The sequence below is a fragment of the Lissotriton vulgaris genome, chromosome 12, assembly GCF_964263255.1.
Source record: "Lissotriton vulgaris chromosome 12, aLisVul1.2, whole genome shotgun sequence".
In the NCBI taxonomy this organism is placed as follows: Eukaryota; Metazoa; Chordata; class Amphibia; order Caudata; family Salamandridae; genus Lissotriton; species Lissotriton vulgaris.
Genome location: NC_141700.1, coordinates 748,381,484 through 748,401,458, shown reverse-complemented (window position 1 = coordinate 748,401,458; position 19,975 = coordinate 748,381,484). Strand labels below are relative to the sequence as shown.

At 42.4% G+C, this 19,975-nt stretch overlaps 1 pseudogene; it reads left to right on the top strand.

Annotated features, from left to right (window-relative positions):
* Positions 1-4,250: 4,250 nt before the first annotated feature.
* Positions 4,251-5,246, top strand: LOC147678565 (centrosomal protein of 44 kDa-like; annotated as a pseudogene).
* The last annotated feature ends 14,729 nt before the right edge of the window (positions 5,247-19,975 follow it).

Sequence of the window (19,975 nt, the reverse complement as noted above, 5' to 3'; positions counted from 1 at the left end):
GATATGAATGGGGTTATCTCATTTACAGAACTTCAGGAGAGCTACGGGGTGGAATCCAGTTCTCTTTTTAAATATGTCCAAATAATGGAGACAATCCGACCCTTAGTGCAACAGGTTATAAACAAGGGCAGAATACAGCTGTTAGAGCATTTGGTTTTTAAACAGTCATCGATTAAGGATATATAGTCTATCATGCTTGTGGCCAACGTGGATGACATACCTAGAATCAAAACCGTATTGGGCAGACAAACTGGGGAACGCGGATGTTGACCTAAGTAGACCACTTTGGTTGCCTAAAACTATGTTTTTATCAGCTAATCTAAAACACAACATTTTAAAAGTTTTCAGTTTATATTTTAGACCGACAAAACTATTTGCCTGGTGGAAACGGGAAAATGACCACTGTCCAAGGTGAGCAAAAGGACCTGGAGACATGGTGCACATGTTCTTGGAATGCACTAAACTTAACAAATTAAAACAGGGGGTCGAATCTTTTTTTCTTAAAACTATTTCACAGCCAGTCCCATTATCTCCAACTTTGATGTTATTAGGCTGTGCTGAAACTTTACAGCTGGAACCAACTCATGTTTGTTCTTGTTTTATGGTAACTGCAATACTCCGTATATCGATTGCCACACAATGGAAGGATGTGGACCCCCCTTCATATCAAGCTTGGTATGCTAAACTGTTCTATGTATTTAATTTTGAGATAGGGCGGTATAAATGAAAAGGTCTAGGGTGAAGAAAAGGGGCATACAAGTGTGAAGCCCGCTCATTGAACAATAGAACAGGTGGATTTTTCTGTACCCTGTAATATATGTATGATTTGCAGCGATATCTATGGCTTGTTTTTGGCTTACTGTATTTTATGCTTTCCTGAGATACAAAAATAAAAAATTAAAAAAGGAGAAGTGGAGTGGTTTAGGGTATCGAGCAAGAGACACCAACTAATGAGTTGCCAGAATGTCCGACTAAACACACTAAAATATGGGGTAAGTGGTTAGGAGCAGCAGGAGTGGTCTCATGGTGAGGAGGAATTATGTGATTTATGTGATTCGTTTCATATGAGATGATACCCATTGTTTCTAATATGCTTATGATGATGCCAACCTCAGGCAAGGGCGTGGTGTTGGTCTTCAATGTGACTTGTAACTTTAATAAAATAATAAAAATGTGTTTATAAATACAACCTGAAAACTATATTTAAAAAAATGTATACTAATTATTCAAACAATAGCAACACATACAATTATTACAATAACTAAAACACATTAAAATCATATTTTTTATTTGTTTTTTTATAGCAATTTTTTGCAAAAACTACTAACAACAATATTCTTATCAACACTATTATGTACCTGAGAAAATGAATTGTTGACAACGATGTTTTCAGCATCATGATATATTTGTATCACAATATTTATTTAATGATTTCTGTCTCCCAATTTTAACAACTTGCTATTTTTTTCCACATACCTCTCATTCATTCTTTTTTCATACAATATAAATGTGAAAGATGTATTTTCATATATAATGTGATAAATCCATAAATACATGACAATCTGCCCAAATGATTTTCATGTATGAATCATATTTCTATTTTTAAAATTTGATGGCTTTTACAACCGGCATTAATTACACATGACAAATGGACCAAAAAACAGTATGGTTTTATTTTAAATATTTCCACTCTTACAGTGTTCAATGTGTTGTAACTTTTGGGTTTACAATTTTTCCAGGTTTGCAGTTCAGAATTATCAATGGATCCAGGCTATGGTGTTCGCCATTGAAGAGATTAACAACAGCTCCACCATTTTACCTAACATCACCCTAGGATTCCAGATCTACGACACCTGCACAATGATTCAGTGGTCACTCAAAGGAACTCTATGGATTCTCTCAGGGCAAGATGATCTGATTCCAAACTTCCGGTGTCAGAGAGGGTTGTCTCCTGCTGCCATCATAGGAGATTCTGGATCTACACGCTCAATTCTTCTTGCACACATTCTAGGTCTGTACAGATTCCCCCAGGTAAGGCAGCGTAAGAATCACTACAGTTTAATTAGTGTTAATTCAGAATTGTGAAATACCAGCATTTGTGTAAAAAATCGGCAACATGTCCTTCCACTGGTGTGGCTTCAGAATATCAAGGAGGGAATATTGAGGTCAAATAATATCTTCACCAGAATATGAGGACCAAACAGTTAAGTATGTATATGTTTATATATCTAACTGAACATATACATATCTTTACCATATATATATATCCTAAAGGTAAACAGGTGTGAAGTTAAAAAAGTGAAATATATGTATGTAATGTATGTGGTCTTGTAAAGCGCACTGCTGCCCTGAGGCGTCGTGGCGCTGTAGACCGCTGGGGAACCCGTCCTGGCTATCCCTGTGAGATGGTCCCTACTGGGTATCTCCAAGGTGAAACCAGGCATCCCCGGCCAATGTGGGGGGCCGTTGTAGAGATGAGGCAAGCTAATGCCCAGAGTTGCCGAGTGTGATCCCTGGTTAGAGTAGGCACCGAGGCGAGAATTATCGAGTCCGCTGATCCTGGTCCACGACCCTGCCGCGTCGGGAATTGAACCCTGGTCCCGGGCCGTTCTCTGCTTCTGGGTCTGCCGCCTCTAACCAGTGAGCCACACCACTCCACCTCGCTCTTTGCACTTACCTTTTCAATTTTTTGATCCTGGATATTAGGTCATAATATTGTGTGAAGTTGTTATTCCCTCTTCGGTATTCCAAACTACAATCTCTTCCCCTCATCTCTAAGAGCATCTTACTAAATTGGAGGGCAGCAAACAGCTGTTTTCTCTGTGATAGAGCGAGACTCTCCACAAACCTGCACCAACATCAATGGTATTTAAGGGGCCACCCAGTTAAGAGTGTCTTACAGGGCCATTTCATCACCCCTTCTGGACAGAAACTCCTTTGCAACACTGCAGGCATGGACAATACATCTTTAACACCTTGGGTGCTAAGCTGATCCCCCTCCTGTGCTGATATTTGCTGAATCCCCTTTTGCATGACGAGCTGAGCTCGTCATGAGCACACGAGAGGTGTACCTCATGACGAGCTGAGCTCGTCATGAGCATCGAAGGGGTTAAAATGTCCCCAAAGAACAGGGGAAAACGTCCAGAACATGCCTACTGAGCCTCTACTTGTATTTCCACTAGTTAAGACTTGCTACCACCTTTTTATACCAAAGCAGTTTGGACCTTAGAAGTGTTATTTGTTTCAGTTTGACCAGCCCTCCTGCTGCCAGGAGGGTGAAAGCAGCACCTTTGCCACAATAGCAGTATGGTGGCTAGACAGCCACACTCTAAATTTCTCACTTAGGGCCCCATTAGGATGGCGGGCGGACTCAGTCTGCCCGCCACCCTAACGGAGATCGGGACCGCCCGTCGAAAGGGCGGGGTCCCGACATTGGCATTAGGATGCGCCCGCCACAGTGGCGGGCGCATTCCTCAAGTTTACATTGTGGCGGGCGGTGCTCACTGCACCGCCCGCCACAATGTGAAATACAAATGCGCGCATTTGCATAATCAAAGCGGCAGGCACCGCACGGTGCCTGCCACTGCAATTATGCAAATGCCGTGTGCCACCCCCCTATGGCCGTCACTCTGGGGGCCCACAGGGGGCCCCCTTAGCAATCACCACCTGCCTTGGAAAGGCCCCTAAATTAAGCCATCGTAATATGGCTGGCGGTGTCCATTGGACACCGCCACCATATTAATCTATTACCGCCGCGGGCGCAAGGCGACCGCGGCGGTAAAGCGGGAGGGGAAAACGAGAGTGGTTGTCGGGCGGATTGCCTCCACCTGGGTGGCGGTGGCCACCGCCACCCTGGCGGAGGCAATCTGCCCGATATCCTAATGGAGCCCTTAGTATCTATTTCACAGAATTTAGAGCTGACACAGCAAAAACAAATGACAAATTGTCATTCTGATATGGTTAAAGTACATAGACAAGGTGTCTTGGTCTGTGATTCAGCGTGCCATAAGAACGCACAAAGTCAACATACTCAGCAAAATGGATTCCTACATCTGCGTCACTGCTGTTAAATCAAGGACATACTGAGGGATGGCAACGAGCCCCAAGTACCTCAAATCTAAGGTTAACATCAACTCACTCATTTGATGAGATGCAGGCACTCAGGCCTATTACCCATGTTCCTGAGGGGTTATCCTAACCGATGGTGAAGTAATCCATACTTATATGGACAATCTTTTTGCAAAAAGAAAATGGAAACAGGGGTATTTAAGGGATATTTACGGACAGTTAGAGCAAGGCCTTCATTTGCTAAACTATCCCAGAGATGGGAATTATTCTGATTTAATCAATAGTGATCCAGCAGCATTATTGCCTATTATCAGTTATGCCTTCCTCTTCCAATATTGCAGAAATTCAATTTGCTTCTGATATAGAGCTTATCACAAAATTGATCTGAGATTTACTGAAGCTGTTTATATGGTTCTTCAAGATTAATTCAATTACAAACCAGTGTTAACAGAACTACAGTTCCTTCTATGTGAAAGGAAGGCACATATTGTTTTTGACACCACCAACTTAATTTTGAAAAAACATAAGTAGTGGACAAATCTAAATAAGGTGAAGTTAAAAGCAAAGAAGAAACCAAACTCTAATAACATGTTTTTGAAGGCACAAAATGCAGATCTGTGTGAGGAGAATGTTTCAGTTCTGTCAGATTGCACTTCTGCAAGTACCATTTAGATTAAACCTTTTGTACAACGTCTTCAACATCACACTGGTACTAAAGTTGATGTTGATGAGTCCAGTCCTTTGACTTTGAGCATAAGGAAGAACCTTGATCCGCAGAAGAAGATATCATTGAGTTCAGTTTTGAAAATATGAAATTGGTAGACATAAATAAAGTATAACTTTACGTACTATAGAGTGTCAGGAAAAGCTTCAGAACTTAAATTGAATGGAGGAAAATCGTTTAACCTCAGAAGGAAAAAATTAAATGGAAATTAATTACTGACAACAATGACTGGGACAACTTTTGGAACAGAGTCCTTCTTTTTGAAACTGACTGCACAAAAATAATGACTTATTTTGCTGAGTTTCACAGCATGAGTGAAGAACTTACACCTAGCAGAATCATGAATTCTCTGTTTCCAAATAATGGGAAAAAAGAAGAGGAGACTGAGGGTTTTCGTCAGTTGGATGCTATCCACATACTTGTCTTCCAAAAACGTGTCCGGTGTATTATGTGAGTTTGATAGCAGTTTTTAAGAAAACAACCATAGAAAGAATATATTCAAAATGTCTGAAGTAACTTCAGATTTATTGAAAAAATCTGCACAGACAGCAAACATTTCAGAATAGGAGTTTTCCTGTTTTATAGATTTGAAGATGTAAATTATGAGATTGTGTGCTGATCTGTTTTATGCTTCATATTACTTTAATTTTACCAAAAAGAAATGTATTTTAAATATTTAAAAAAACACAATCCTAGTCACACATCACAAATGTTTCTTTCTCACAATATAGCTGTAGTGACATGAACACACAAAAAAGTGGTGCTTCATGAACATGTGGGGCCTCCCACCTGGCAGCCTGGCAGATCCCCAAGACTTACACACTGCATGCTAATGCAGTGGTAGCAATTTTTGCTTTGGTTGAATGAGCACACAAGCCTCCTGGGAGCTGATTTTTGGGCAACCTATAGCTGACGTTAATTCAGAAAACAATATATCGGGACACAGGTCTCTTTGCACTGCTTTCTCTTTTTTTCCTCCAGAGAAGCCCACAAGTTTATCTCCTTTTGTCTCCAGCCTACTGCCTGGCTCCGCTGAAGACTTCTGACTTCCCTAAAGTCTCTGAGTGACAAGGTAATATTTTGACCTGTACCAACCTGGGGGCATATTATCAAGGGGGGCGATAGGAAATTATCGCCGCTTTAGCGGCCGTTTTCGGCCGCTAAGCGGCGATAATTTTATCGCCCTATTAGCAAGCTGTCGCCATAGCGCAAATATCTCCAATAACTAACGCCTGCTCAGACCAGTTCTTAGCCATTATATCCAATGGGAGGTGGATATAATGGCTAAGACCCTGTTAGCGATAATGTGTGAATATTGCTGTATTCTCAGCGATATTCACGGATTTTTCCCGCTCTCACCGGGAATTTTATCGCTTTTGAGATAAACGTTGCTAATAGCACGTTATATCAGCGATAAAATCCGGTGATGTGTGGCGATAAAAAAATTGCAGCTAAGCCTACTTAGCGATAAATATCGCTGTTTGTTGATAATATGCCCTTAGGTCCTTGTATCTGAACCATACTCCATTGCAATCTGCCTTAAAACATACCCTTAGTCTGGACTTGCACAACGAGTTGACCACGGTTAGCGCATAATGTTTTTTGGCCTTGACATTAATATAAAAAAAATCATAACTCTAGTTCTACAGGTCGCTTTTGTTATCATTTATGTATCAGTTTATCTAATAAACATTCTTTACTTTTATTAATTAGTTTTAGAATTTTCTTGTGTTGTGTTTACTTTATGAACTGTATAAAAATCTTACACACTGCCTCTAAAGTTAAGCCTGTCTGCTGTGTGTGCAATAGCTATCAGAGGGTTGAGCTGAGGTTTATTTAGTAAGGTTTGTGATTCACCCCGACAAGCAATGTGAATAATATTTAAATTGGGTTTTCACCCCTCTCAGCTAATAACTCATTTTCTTACAGTACTGCTTGGTAAAATGACAAGCCAGCAATGACTCCTAGAAGTAAAGCTCTTGATCTTGCCTCAAGTATCTTACTGCTTCCTAAAGTGATAACACTTGAAATATCTACATACTCAGAAACTAAGACAAAAGTCACTCTGTTAAATACCATTCATATTCCATAAGCTGTTTGTGGCACTTCTTTACTGCTGCATTTCACCTCCCATTTGCTGCCTTTTGTTTCCTGTTTGCAGCCTTTCGCCTCCCGTTTGCTGCCTTTTGTTTACTGGTTGCTGCCTTTTCCTTTGTGGGTTCTGCCCTTTGCCTCTTGGCTCCTGGCAATACTGTCGCTTCTGTCTTTATTGCTGCACTGGTTATCAGGCCCGAAGACAGAAATGTATTGCAGGTAAGCCTCAACAGCTTTTGTAAAATGCACGAGTGCACCTATCATTAAGATAGGAGGGATTTAGAGGTTGGTGCAGAGGAGTGCATTGACTGGTCTTTTCTGCTCATTTTTGGCATTCTGTTTTGATTTTTTGCTTGTTTCTTGCCATAGGTTTGTTCCTTCTCTGCTTATTTGTTCCCCTCTGTTTATGCCTTCTCTGTTCGTGTCTTGACCTCGTTTTGCCTTTTCTGGTAGTTTCTTGCCCTTTTTTAGGTCGAGCTCTCTCGACCTATTGTCGCTGAGTTGCTCCTCAAGGGAGATAGACTGGTGCACGAGCGCCGATTGCACATCGTGGACGCGCATGCCCAGCCCCCCCCGGAGCCGTGCACATCTTTTGCTCCACATTCCACATTCACAGCGGCAGCCTCTCACAATCACGCACGCACACAGCCACAGGGAAGCACACGCGCGCGCACACACGCTGACACACACACACACACACACCCTCCCCCCCTCTGCCCCCACCCACTCACCTGGCTCTTTCCGCGTGTCCCTCTTCCTCTGCAGCGGGTCAGTGTAGGCAGCAGGCAGCCTCGGAGGTCGGCGTGTCTTCTCCGGCGATCCGATGTGCACGCCCACGGCGACGTGCGCTCCCACTGCGCTGTTTCGCGCCCGGCGATCCTCAGCGTGTTACATTACCATTTCCGCAGTTGCACCAACCTGACCAAAAAGCACAACCATTGACGTGTGGAGCGTGGTCAGCCGATGACCAGAAACATGCCTAGAATGACAGCGCAAGCGCGGACGGATAGTGCTCTTTCATTTAGAAACCTATAATTTAGCGAGCGCAGCTCATCCGTCGTGCTGTCCCATTAAAGCACAGTGCTTGCGCATGCGCCGTGATCCAATACGATCGACGAGTCATCCTCATCAACGTCGTTGAAGTCAGCCCGATCCGACCGATGACGACCTTGGGCAGCATGCGCAGGCATCGCCAATCGATCAGCCAGTAGTACAGTACTACTGTGAGTCTGTGACTGTCTGGTAGCAAGCAGCACCAGGCCCCCGCCTAATTGAACGCATCCGTTATTAAACCGAGGCTGAGCAAAGGCAGTGCAGCCAGTGTGTGTCCCCACCGGCCAGCCCACCACGATTAACGGTAAGACGCTAAGTAGAAAACAACTGACTTACTGTACTAGTAGCTAAGCTAACTATTTCAATATATTGATAAATATGCTGTGCCAAAACCAACGCTGTTTATTCTTTGTTAGCGTGGCGGTCCGATTGTAAGTAAGATCACCAGCATGGTGGGAGGCAGCTCGCCTTCGGTGCCTCCATAAGCGATATGATTAGAGGTTCAATCTCGATATAGGGCCCGCCGGGTTTAAGACAACAAATATGTAAAAGGTCATGGCCCTACCCGCCCAGGCCCCTAGCCTCTGACTTCCTGAGTTATCCTTGTCCAACATCGCAGCTGGTGCGCAACGGGGCCGAAATTAGTTTCCAAGTCCACGAGGAAACTGTTTGTTTTCACACTTTCACTTTCTCACGTGTGGTCACCATCATACTCAATAAACTGCTTCTAGTAACCCCGGGCCTTCCCTAAAAGATAGGCAAGCACGCACCGGCATCCCCTCTTCCTTCCATCAGCATTACATTTATAATAAAAAAACAGGCAATTACAGCAGTCAGAGATCTTACAATACCACATCTGCCTCAGATCGTACATGAAATAATCGGTCTAAATCCACGTCACACTCTTAAAATAGCACTTTACAAGCTGATGTTATTTGACCTGCACCCCGTCTGGTTTTAGGAGATGAAAATAAGTCTTCAAAGGTAAAAGCCTGGAGTTAGCCACTTTGAAAAAAGTTTAGAGACTCCACAGCAAGTCTGTGAAACACACTACAGTCTATGTAAGTGTTTCACTCCCCCCTCCCAACATAAAGGGTTAGCTGAAGTCTCACCCTCTCCATTAATGACTGGTATGTTATAATTAACCCTTGCACGGTAGAGGGAGGCGTCCTGGTGTAGTTTGCGTTCGACGTTCCCTGTTCTGTGCGTGTAACATCACCAGGATCGTTGTTGTCATGTGTATGGTCCTCTCTTTCCAGCGCTTCAGTTGTCGGAAGTTCTTATTCTGTACCTAAACAGCTGTCAGTGCGGAGCCTTCACAAGCCATGGAGAAGAAGAACCTGGGCCTTCCCCTGGCGCCAGAGAGTTTGTGTTTTGACAAGGATGCATTCATGAAGGTCTGTATAGTAATGTAAGAGAAGCGAGAGTGTGTACGTGGATGTCTACGTAGAACCACAAGTTCCAGAATCCAGCCAAATATATTGATGGCTCACAAATGGTGCTGCACAAGACCTTCAGCGTGTTCCTTCAAACTGGCTGCGCATAGAGAAGGGGAATTAGGGCACGGGACAACCTGTAGGGAGGAGTCAGTTTTCTGTGCACTTTGTTGACCTGTCACTATAAGGACATTTACCTGTTATTGACGTGGCACATCCCATCGTAATCATAATGCTAACGAATAAACCGCCTATAGCGGGCAATGTGCCATGTTGGCAGAACTATGTGTAACGCCATATATATTGCGATTAGTATCGACTGCGTTTTGTATTGGCTGGGAAGGAGGGGTAAGCACATCTAGATGTTTGCAAGATGGGGAGAAAGTTGTACATGGGATGCATGTGTAAGAAACGATTTTCTTGACAATTACCGATGCATATGACTCGTGGAATAGTGCTGGTATTACATTATTTCAGCTCTATGAGGGGCACCTGTCGGCATGCTGTCATAATGACTTTCTTTGTTTCTCCATTGTAAGCCGGCTGCACTGTTACTAAAATATTACAGGAACCACGTATATCTTATTTGTTTCTGCTCTGTGTGTGTGCTTCTGTTCACTTCGACTGAGTTTTCAATAGACTTGTGCAAAAGGTTACAATAAACTGTGGGCGCCTTTTCTCTTGGTGACTTCTTCTCAGGTCTCAAACATTTTAAACAGCATTTTAAGGGCATCTTCAGGAGCCTGCGATCGATTCCTTTTCGTAGCGTGGGCGTGGCTGCGGTTGAATCGAAATGTTGACTTGGGTTGTTTCTCAAAGAGGCCGGGACAGTATATGCATCCATGAACTGCTGGGCGCTATTTATTATTTTTGTGTGTTATTTTCTTTCGTTACATCCAATGTAGCTCCTACAGACGTTTACCCTGGGTTTTTTTTTGGGGGGGGGGCATTAGGAGGAAGTGGAGAGGTTCAAGGCTTGCAGATATGTGTTGATCGTATTATTTGGGTTCAAAGCCCAGGTACCGGCAGTACAGTTAAAATATTTTAGTGCATACCTATTCATTTTCATTTATGGTTTTATTTTAGATTTGTTTTTATTTATTCTCAAACCTTTTACTGTCTGTACACAAGATGCGTCACCTCCATGATCCTAAAATGTGCAGCCATACAGAAGTGGTTTAATAGCACATTGGTGTCTATTATTGAAGTAGAGGTGTTACAAGATAATAATATTCATCATCCTGATACGTGCACCCAAAGCATCACCACCTACCTGAACTCCCATTGATTTTTTTCTTGGAACACTTTATTTTTATGATACGTTCTATAAGGACCATAGTACATTGTCTGCTGTTCCTTGGATAGCTAGGATGAAGGATGCATCTGCTACAGCCTCCTGCATGACTTGGACACAGCACATGCTCCTACAGATGTGTACCTCTTGTTATGTACTTTTTAGTGTGACAGTGTAAATTATGACACACCCTTCCCCATTAACACATAATTGGTGGCTGCCAACCTTACATTCTAGCTCGGCAGGTTTGGTCTAATAGCCAACATTTGCTACAGCTCTCCCATCGAACCCGTCCATGCGTGGCCTTTCACCCTCGAGGTCCAAGTATGTCTGTCCCATTCCTTACACCGCAGCCCGCAACACCCTTCATCCCCTAGAAAAGCACATTCAACTTACTTTTTTAAAACAGTAAGTACCAGGGCCCTTGTTCTTTTGACTGCTCCTGGGTGTGTGCTTCTGATTCTGATCCTCACCCCTCTCCCTAAAAGTTAGCAAGAGCACCTCATTTGAGGGAACAATATATCGCTTAGCAGTGCCAGTTCACAGAGGCATTTCGTGGCAGGCACCGATAGTCTGTCTGGAAACCACCAGATCACAAGCATCTGCAATGCAATTGGTTTCGCATTTACACAAGTTTGAGCTATTGGCATTTTAAATGACAATGCCTTTTATTTATGTTTTGGTTTTAAAAACATAAATAAAGGGCATTGTCATTTACAATACCAATAGCTCAAAGTAGCGTAAATGCGACACCTATTGCATTGCAAATGCTTGTATTATTTCTTTCTAGCCCCGTATGCCATTTTCTGCCTCATGACAGCAGGGAGCAGCTCTATTATCACCTTCACAGAGCTGTCTGAAAATGTGAGAGGCAATTTGATTTTGCTCAACCACAGGGAGAGCGGATTAGAAAAACTACAGAATATACAGAAATTGACTAGACGGGTTTCTGCTTCAAAATACTGCTGAGGTGTCTTGTTTGAGCATGTACTTCAATTGTAATGTAGGATAAAATGATAATAAAACACAATTTATGGAAGTTATATTTTTATATTTTGTGCTGCATCGCTTCCTAAAATGCATATTTATTTTCTGTACTTGAGGGCAGTTGCACAATTCGTATTGGAGAATATTAAGAAGGTTCTTGCCATATCAAGTCAAATTTATATTGCTGTGACTTCGAATCATTTTTAAATCAGCTATTATAGTCAACCCCTTCGTGACATGCAGCCCTTATTCTTTAGCTAAATTGGGGTTTCGCCTAAACCTCGTTCCCATCTTCCTCTCAACTGCAGGGACATTAGTAGCAATGAAATGAGCAGCTTTTTTGTCGGTCATTGTTAATGGGAGAAATAGAGTATGCTTATGTAATACATTTTCACTATGTTGTGTAGGATCCAGATGTATGTTTACAATCTGCTGTTTTTCACCCATGTATGGTCCAAAACACACTATGGGGCCTTTTTTAAACGTTTGCCAATGTGAAACAGTATTTTTTTTACCAAATACAACCCGCTGGTGTTTTGTAGCCTTGTCTAAATGGTATATTTTAAGTTTGAATTAATACAGCCATTTTGTTTTTAGTCCAACATTTAGAGATTGTTGTCGATTTCCTAGTCACTCCTTAATGGTTGTCATATCTCTGACCTCTGGATCAGTTGCTGGGTCATTGTTGCCTTCTGTATTTGGAAAGACATTTTCATATTCATGTTAATCTGGAACTTTACTATGCAGCCAGATTTTGACAACTTAGTTTATGCAAAATTAGAGCTCAGGTTCCTGAGGCTCTCTCATCTGTGATTACAGTATCAATATTTAGACACTTTTGTACGGAAATTCTATGGAATACAGTGAGTGCCTTTCTCTAAGTTATGTAAGTATTTATTTGAAAAAATAGGAGAGGGATGTACATTTCCTTCCTTTGCTCTAATGAGCATTTGTGATTTTTGAGATTGACAGTGTCCACAAAACCAGAGTATTTGCTTGTCTACTGTCAAAATATTTTCAAAGTCTCTCTTTAGCCTAGCAAAGGGCACAGAGATGCCACTATAGCACCAGATTGTGTGGTATACAACTGCCAGTTAACATTCACAATAATTGGAGCACTGTAAGACCCATAGGATCGCTGAATTCGTGTCTAATTGATGACTTGAACTTCTCTTGGGTGGGTTATGTGCTTGGTGGCATGAGTTTAGCTTGATAAACCAGATGCAAGAAGGATAATCAGTCCTGCCATTGGAGGGGTATGAAGGAGGCGTGGGTAATACCTCTGTGACAGTGTAGTCAGCAGAACCTGTCTAAATAGGGCTCATTCCATTTCAGGTAATTCTTGAACATTTGGCAAATTCGTTGTGTTCTCAATGTTTGATTAAGCATGTCATGAAGTGAATGACTAGTGGCTGGCCTCGTTCATATTTTTCTTTTTAATCAGAGTTCAGTGTAGTTGATCTGAGCAATTGTACTTGATTTCAAATTGTTGGTGCTAATGTATTAAGGTTTTGAAGATAATTGCCCTAGAAGGTCTTGTGCAGGTTGTACAATCGGTCAACATCAAGGTAGTGGTTGAGTATATGTTAATTCAGTTAATGTATATGCTGGCCACTTGAGTCTGTATCTCTGAAACTGTTGTATGCTCAGTAATATTGCTGTAGTCTAGTCCTAAGAGGACCAGATATCTGTTAAGGTCTATGAAGGGAGCAAGGTAAGTACGTTTTCAATAAGGAGAGTTAATAACGATTGATGGGAGCCATGTTCACTTTGCAGGCAGGATTAAATCAGCAATTTAGAGTAACAATTTTCTGATGTGAGTGCACTAGATCATGGACTGACCGTTTTTAGGTCTCGGCCTGCGTAGGCTGCACTTGCGCAGTCTCGCTGGTGAGACATTTTGTTTTACAGTATGGGGGGTTGAACCCGCCCCTCTTCTCCATTGGCTGGCTTCCTAAACGGAGGCCAGCCATTCGAGGAGAGGGGCATCACTCCGTTCAAGCCCGGATTTGGGGGTGTGTTTTTACGTTCTTTCTATTTTCTTTCTCTCCTCTTCCAATTGGCTGGAATTTTACATTCCAGCCAATGGGAAGAGGAGAGAATGAAAAACACGCCCCCCCAGTCCTAAAATGTCGGGGCTTTTTCGGGAGCCATTTCTGCTGGACCGCCGCCGGAAGAAGTAGAGAAGCTGCCGAGTCCTCCGGTGAGTGCTCGCTTTTCTAGCCTCTGTTCCCTGATTGTGTCAGTTTTCTGGCTTCTGCCCCCTCGTTGTTCTTGCTTTCCTGCCCCCTCATTCTTTGTGCTTGCTCTCCTGCCTCCTCGTTCTTTGTGCTTGCTCTTCTGCCCCCTCGTTCTTTGTGCTTGCTCTCCTGCCCCCTCGTTCTTTGTGCTTTCTTTCCTACCCCCTCGTTCTTTGTGCTTGCTCTCCTGCCCCCTCGTTCTTTGTGCTTGCTCTCCTGCCCCCTCGTTGGTTGTGCTTGCTCTCCTGCCACCTCGTTCTTTGTGCTTGCTCTCCTGCCTCCTCGTTTGTTGTGATTGCTCTCCTGCCCCCTGGCTGTGCTTGCTCTCCTGCCCCCTGTTTGTGCTTGCTCTCCTGCCCCCTGGTTGTGCTTGCTTTCCTGCCCCCTGTTCCCTTGTTGTGAGCGTTTTTTCAGGCCTCTGTTCCCTGTGTGTGTCTCTGTGTGTGTGTCTGTGTGTGTGTGTGTGACTCTGTGTGTCTCTGTGTGTGTGTGGCTCTGTGTGTGTGTGTGGCTCTGTGTGTATGTGGCTCTGTGTGTCTGTGGCTCTGTGTGTGTGTGGCTCTGTGTGTGTGTCTGTGGCTCTGTGTGTGTGTGTGGCTCTGTGTGTGTTGCTCTGTGTGTGGGGCTCTGTGTCTGGGGCTATGTGTGTGTGTGGCTCTGTGTCTGTGTGGGTGGCTCTGTGGGTGGCTCTATGTGAATGACTCTGTGTGGGTGGCTCTGCATGTGTGTGTGGGTGGCTTTGTGTGTGTGGCTCTGTGTGGGTGCAAATGCAATAGGTCTCGCATTTGCGAGCAATTAAGCTATTGGCATTGTAAATTACAATGCCATTTATTTATGTTTTAACCCCTTCAGTGCTGATGACGAGCCCAGGCTCGTCATGGAGCACGGTGCTCGTGTGCTCATGACGAGCCTGGGCTCGTCATGAGCCGTGGAACGCTCACACGTGGGGCTAATTCCCCCGCTGTGCTGAGCGTTCCATTGCGCGGGCGGGTTCATGACGAGCCCAGGCTCGTCATGAGCACACGAGCACCGTGCTGCATGACGAGCCTGGGCTCGTCATCAGCACAGCGGTGCCGTGCGCGGCCCCCCTTCCCCCCGCACAGCGGGAAATTAGCCCCGCAGTGAACGGGTTAAAAACAAAAAACATAAATAAAAATAATGTCATGAGCAATGCCAATAGCTCTAACTTTAAGAATGGCGAGACCATTGCATTGTAAATGCTTGTTTGCCTTTCCTGCTCGTTTCTGGCCCTCTGTTTTGCTTTTCTGCTCGTTTCTAGCCTTCTGGTTTGCTTTTTCTGCTCATTTCTTGACCTCTGTTTGTGCCTTATCTGCTCGTTTCTTACCCTCGTTTGCCTTGTTTTCTTGTTTCTTGTACTCTGTGCCTTCTCTGTTCATTTCTTGCCCTCTGTTTCTGCTTTCTCTGTTCATTTCTTACCCTCTTTTTGCCCTGTCTTCTCATTTCTTGTCCACTGTTTGAGCATTCTCTGCTCATTTCTTGCCCTTTTTTTGAATTCTTTCCTCATTTCTGCTCTCTGTTTTGCTTTTTATGCTCATTTCCTGCCTTATTTGCTTTTTTACTTGTTTCCTGACCTTTGTTTGTGCTTTCTCTGCTTGTTTCTTGCCCTCTGTGCCTTTTCTGCTTGTTTCTTGCCCTCTGTTTCTGCTTTCTCTGCTCATTCCTTGCCCTCTTTCTGCCATTTCTGTTAGTTTCTTGCCCTCTGTTGTGCTTTGTACTGCTCGTTTTTTGCCCTCTGTTTTGCTTTTTCTGCTCATTTCTTGCCCTCTGTTTCTGACTTCTCTGCTCATTTCTTAACCTCTTTTTGCCTTTTCTGCTTGTTTCTTGCCCTCTGTTTATGCCTTCTCCGCTCATTACTTGCCCTCTTTTTACCTTTTCTGCTTGTTTCTTGCCTTCCATTTATCTATTTACTGCTTGTTTTTTGCTCACTGATCAGCTTGTCTGCTCGTTTCTTGCCCTCCTCCCATCATTTCGCTCCTCCTGCCACCTAGCACCCATCACTCCCCTCAGGACTCCTCCCTGGCGGTCTTCAGAAAGAAGTTCAAGACGGCTTTTTTACAGAGACCTGCACTCCAGTGCCCAGAAAGCCTTTGGGGTGACAGTGCTGCGCTCTACAAATGCTTAATCAAATAATATTGCCCTATCTGAAAGTCAGCAAAGCAGGACAAAAGAAGTTCTAAATGTAGTAAAACTTAACTTTGAGAAAACAAAACAAAGATAAAACGTTTTTAAGCAATAGATTCAGGACACAAAACGTATTCATGGATTGACATGCATGAAATTGTATCACTATTCTCTGTCTCATAAAGTGACAATGATTTACCAATATGGGTAAAAAGGCCTTTATCGAACATTCATTTTTAAAGACCACTCTCAAGTAAGATTTGCAAACAGTATATCTGTTTATTAAACACTATGGTAACAGTACAACACCAACCAACAATTTTTATCATAAAGTTGTAACCAAACAATTTAGATTTTGAAACATATGTAGTTACTCTTCCATAATTGAACATCTTACAATCAAGCAACAGTTCTTGTGAAAGTTGGGAAGTTATCTTTCATTTAAATGTGAGTCTGACATTGCACAGTTATTAATGTTAATCAAGGTGCACCAGACAAGCTACCAGAAGAGGTAAAGGTTGGAGAACTGACACCTTTAGTAACTTAGTACCTGATATACTAAATAACGAAGTACCAATCCAAGAAGTGTTAATTAGTTATTTAGGTCCACACGAGTCCTGGATATGGCTGTTCTCTAAACATTTGATTTCTGTATGATTACTGTAGATTAGATCTTTCCAACCAGTTGATCCCAGCCAACTTCAGAGTAGCGCACAGTCTTGAGTTCATTATGAATAAGCACAGGGGCACATTTTAAGGGAAGACTGTGTTTATTTTATAATATTATCTTCAGGCGGCTTCAGATAGCAGGGACTAAAAATGAACAGTGCTGGAGTCAGAATAATGACCCAGGGCACAGAGGTGAAGATCCGAAGCACTGAGGTGTTTAAATATTAAATAAAATTCCTTTTCAGCTCAATATTGGAGAATGAGAACAAAATTATGTTCTGAATGTTTTTAACATGGAGAAAATTTAACTGAAGAGTGTCTTAATGATTAAGTTCAGTATTCATTTTAATTTTCTCCCACTTAAATAGTGTTGCATTTACAATCAGCAGGCCTCTTCCTCCCAATGGGCAGGAGACACTCTGCCATATTTATAACTGACAAATACAGTCATTTGTTTAAATGGGAGGATTTTAAAGTTAAGAAAAATATTTCTATGAAACATTGAGTCAATGCTTCTCACCACTTTCCATTAAGCTAATTACATCCTAATATTTTAAGATGCAAGTTTCTTCGCTTTAAATTCCTCCTATTTAATCAAATGGCTGTATTTTTCTGTTATAAATATGGCACCATATCTACAGGCCACTCAGCTACAAGCTCCTATAACCCATTCTTCATTAAAGCTGCTGCTTGCCTGCTGCACAACTACATCATGAAATGAAAATATTGTGAGACATACCCACCAAACATTTTAAACAGACAAAACAAGATAAATTAGACACTGTTTGTTAAAAGGAACTATTATACTACCTAAGCTTATCCAGGTGTTGAATGCTTCTTTTTCTATTGTGTATTTTCAATCAAGTATTGTGTGACCTTATTCAAATATTTGCACACAATCGCTGACATAATCGTCTAATATATATATATATATATATATATATATATATATATATATATATATATATATATATATATATATATATATATATATATATATATATATATATATATATATATATATATATATATATATATATATACTGTACTATTCATTAGCATTTAAAAATTTTATATAACCAGTCTAATAACAATAAATATTGGTTATTGTTTCCAGTAGCAATAGAGGGTAGGTTGGGCATTTTATTTCACGTGCAGCAATATTTGGCCAAGGAGGAGTGGGTCCCAATAGGAAATCAGGGGCAGGTGGCAGGTTACCTGCTGGTTGCTTTTTTAATGTTTTGTAGCTCCCGTCTCCATCCAGCATCGTATAACACTTCCAAAATCAATTGTCAAAACAAACAACATTGACTTTGAGCAAGGACTCCTGAGGCGGAAGTCGGGAGTTTAGGGCTACCATTTTTAAAATTTACATAATTGTTTATTTGCGCCGATATTTTTCACGACTAATTAGAATTGCTTTTTACTTTTTAATCATCCCCACTGCCGCATCTTGCCGCATTTTACCTTCTGAGCCCCCTGAAACCTCAAGAAGCCGATTTCGGGCTCCTGGTGATTTTCGCCCTCATTTCCCTCTAGGCGCAGACTTTGGGCGCCATCTTGGGACAGGACAAGGACAGCGCTCTAGTGTCTGGGCGATTTAGGCTTAGACACTATAAAAGAGTATATCACAATCTACTCAGTACTTTGAGCAAGGACTCCTGAGGCGGAAGCCGGGAGTTCAGGGCTACCATTTTTAAAATGTACATGCTGTATTTGTTTATTTGCGCCGATATTTTTCACAACTATTTAGAATTGCTTTGTACTTTTTAATCACCCCCCACTGCCGCATCTTGCCGCATTTTACCTTCTGAGCCCCCTGAAACCTCAGTAAGCAGATTTCGGGCTCCTGGTGATTTTGGCCCTCATTTCCCCCCAGGCGCAGACTTCGAGCGCCATCTTGGGACAGGACAAGGACAGCGCTATAGTGTCTGGGCGATTTGGGCCCAGACACTATAAAATGAACACCCCTTCCCGTACGTGCAGTGGGTGGGTTAGCGGGCGCGCCGATGGCGCGCCAGAGGCAAGCCAGAGGCAAGCCCGTCTGTGCCCGTCTGTGTCCGACCGGGGACAGGGGCACAAACCCCTGCCGATCTCTTCTAGATCCCTCAAGAATGATCACATATTCCAAAAAACAGCTAGAAAGTCTCTGCCCACCTACATGCAAACACTCATGGGAGGCTGAAACGATGCCTTTAAGCTGTAGGACCTGCTCTTATAAACCTAAGAACAATAAGGATTACGAACACAAGACAAAATCTCTGACAATGTTTCAGATCAATTGTCGTTTGCTAAGAAAACATAAATTTGAAATATTTGATTTACTAATAGACCATCAACCAGAAGTTCTTTTCTTGACTGAGACATGGCTAGATGAGGAGTCCACCCCAGATAGTCTAGAGGCCCTACCTGAAAATTATGGCATACTAAAAATCAACCGAAATAAACAAAGGGGAGGGGGTATTGCTATTATCCATTGACTTGATTGCTATTATCCATAGACTTGAATTGATATGCACCCTGGAAATGGTTACGATTAAAGACAGCAAAGCCGCTTTCTTCGGGATTAAATATAGCCCCAATATAACTTTTAATAGCTACTTAATCTACCGCCCGCCAGGAGGGGCCACAAATTTTATAGAGAGTCTGACAGAGGTTATCACCCAGTCTGCTCTTCGTTATAACAAACTTCTTATCCTAGGAGATTTAAACCTCCATCTTGAAGATGAAAAAAACTAAGATGCCAAAGGACTACTTGCATCCCTAGAAATGTTCAAACTTAAATTACAATCTCTAAAATCTACCCATAAGGCGGGTCATCTTCTTGACCCGATCTTTGCGAACTGGGAGGGACTGACGGTCCAACCCCCTATCAAGGTATTATGGTCAGACCACTCCTTGATCAAATTCACAATCCTAGGAGAACATAAACAACTCCAACAAACCAAACAAATAACATCTAAACGCAGACAATGGGGAAAACTTAAACAAACTTATTTAGAACTTGCCCTTAAGGCAGGCTGTCTCTGAAAGAAAATATAGAGGAAGCCTGGACAGACTACGAAAATTGGCTAACTAAAGCGCTAGATGCAACTGCACCTTGGACAACTAAGACACCTGTAAGATGTCTTAAATCGGCACAATGGTTTGATGCTGATTTAAAAGCTATCAAATCAAAATGCAAAAAGCTAGAGCGCATCTGATGCAATAAATATGATGAAACAGCCAAATTTGAATACAAAATCAATATAAAAAATTATCATAAAAA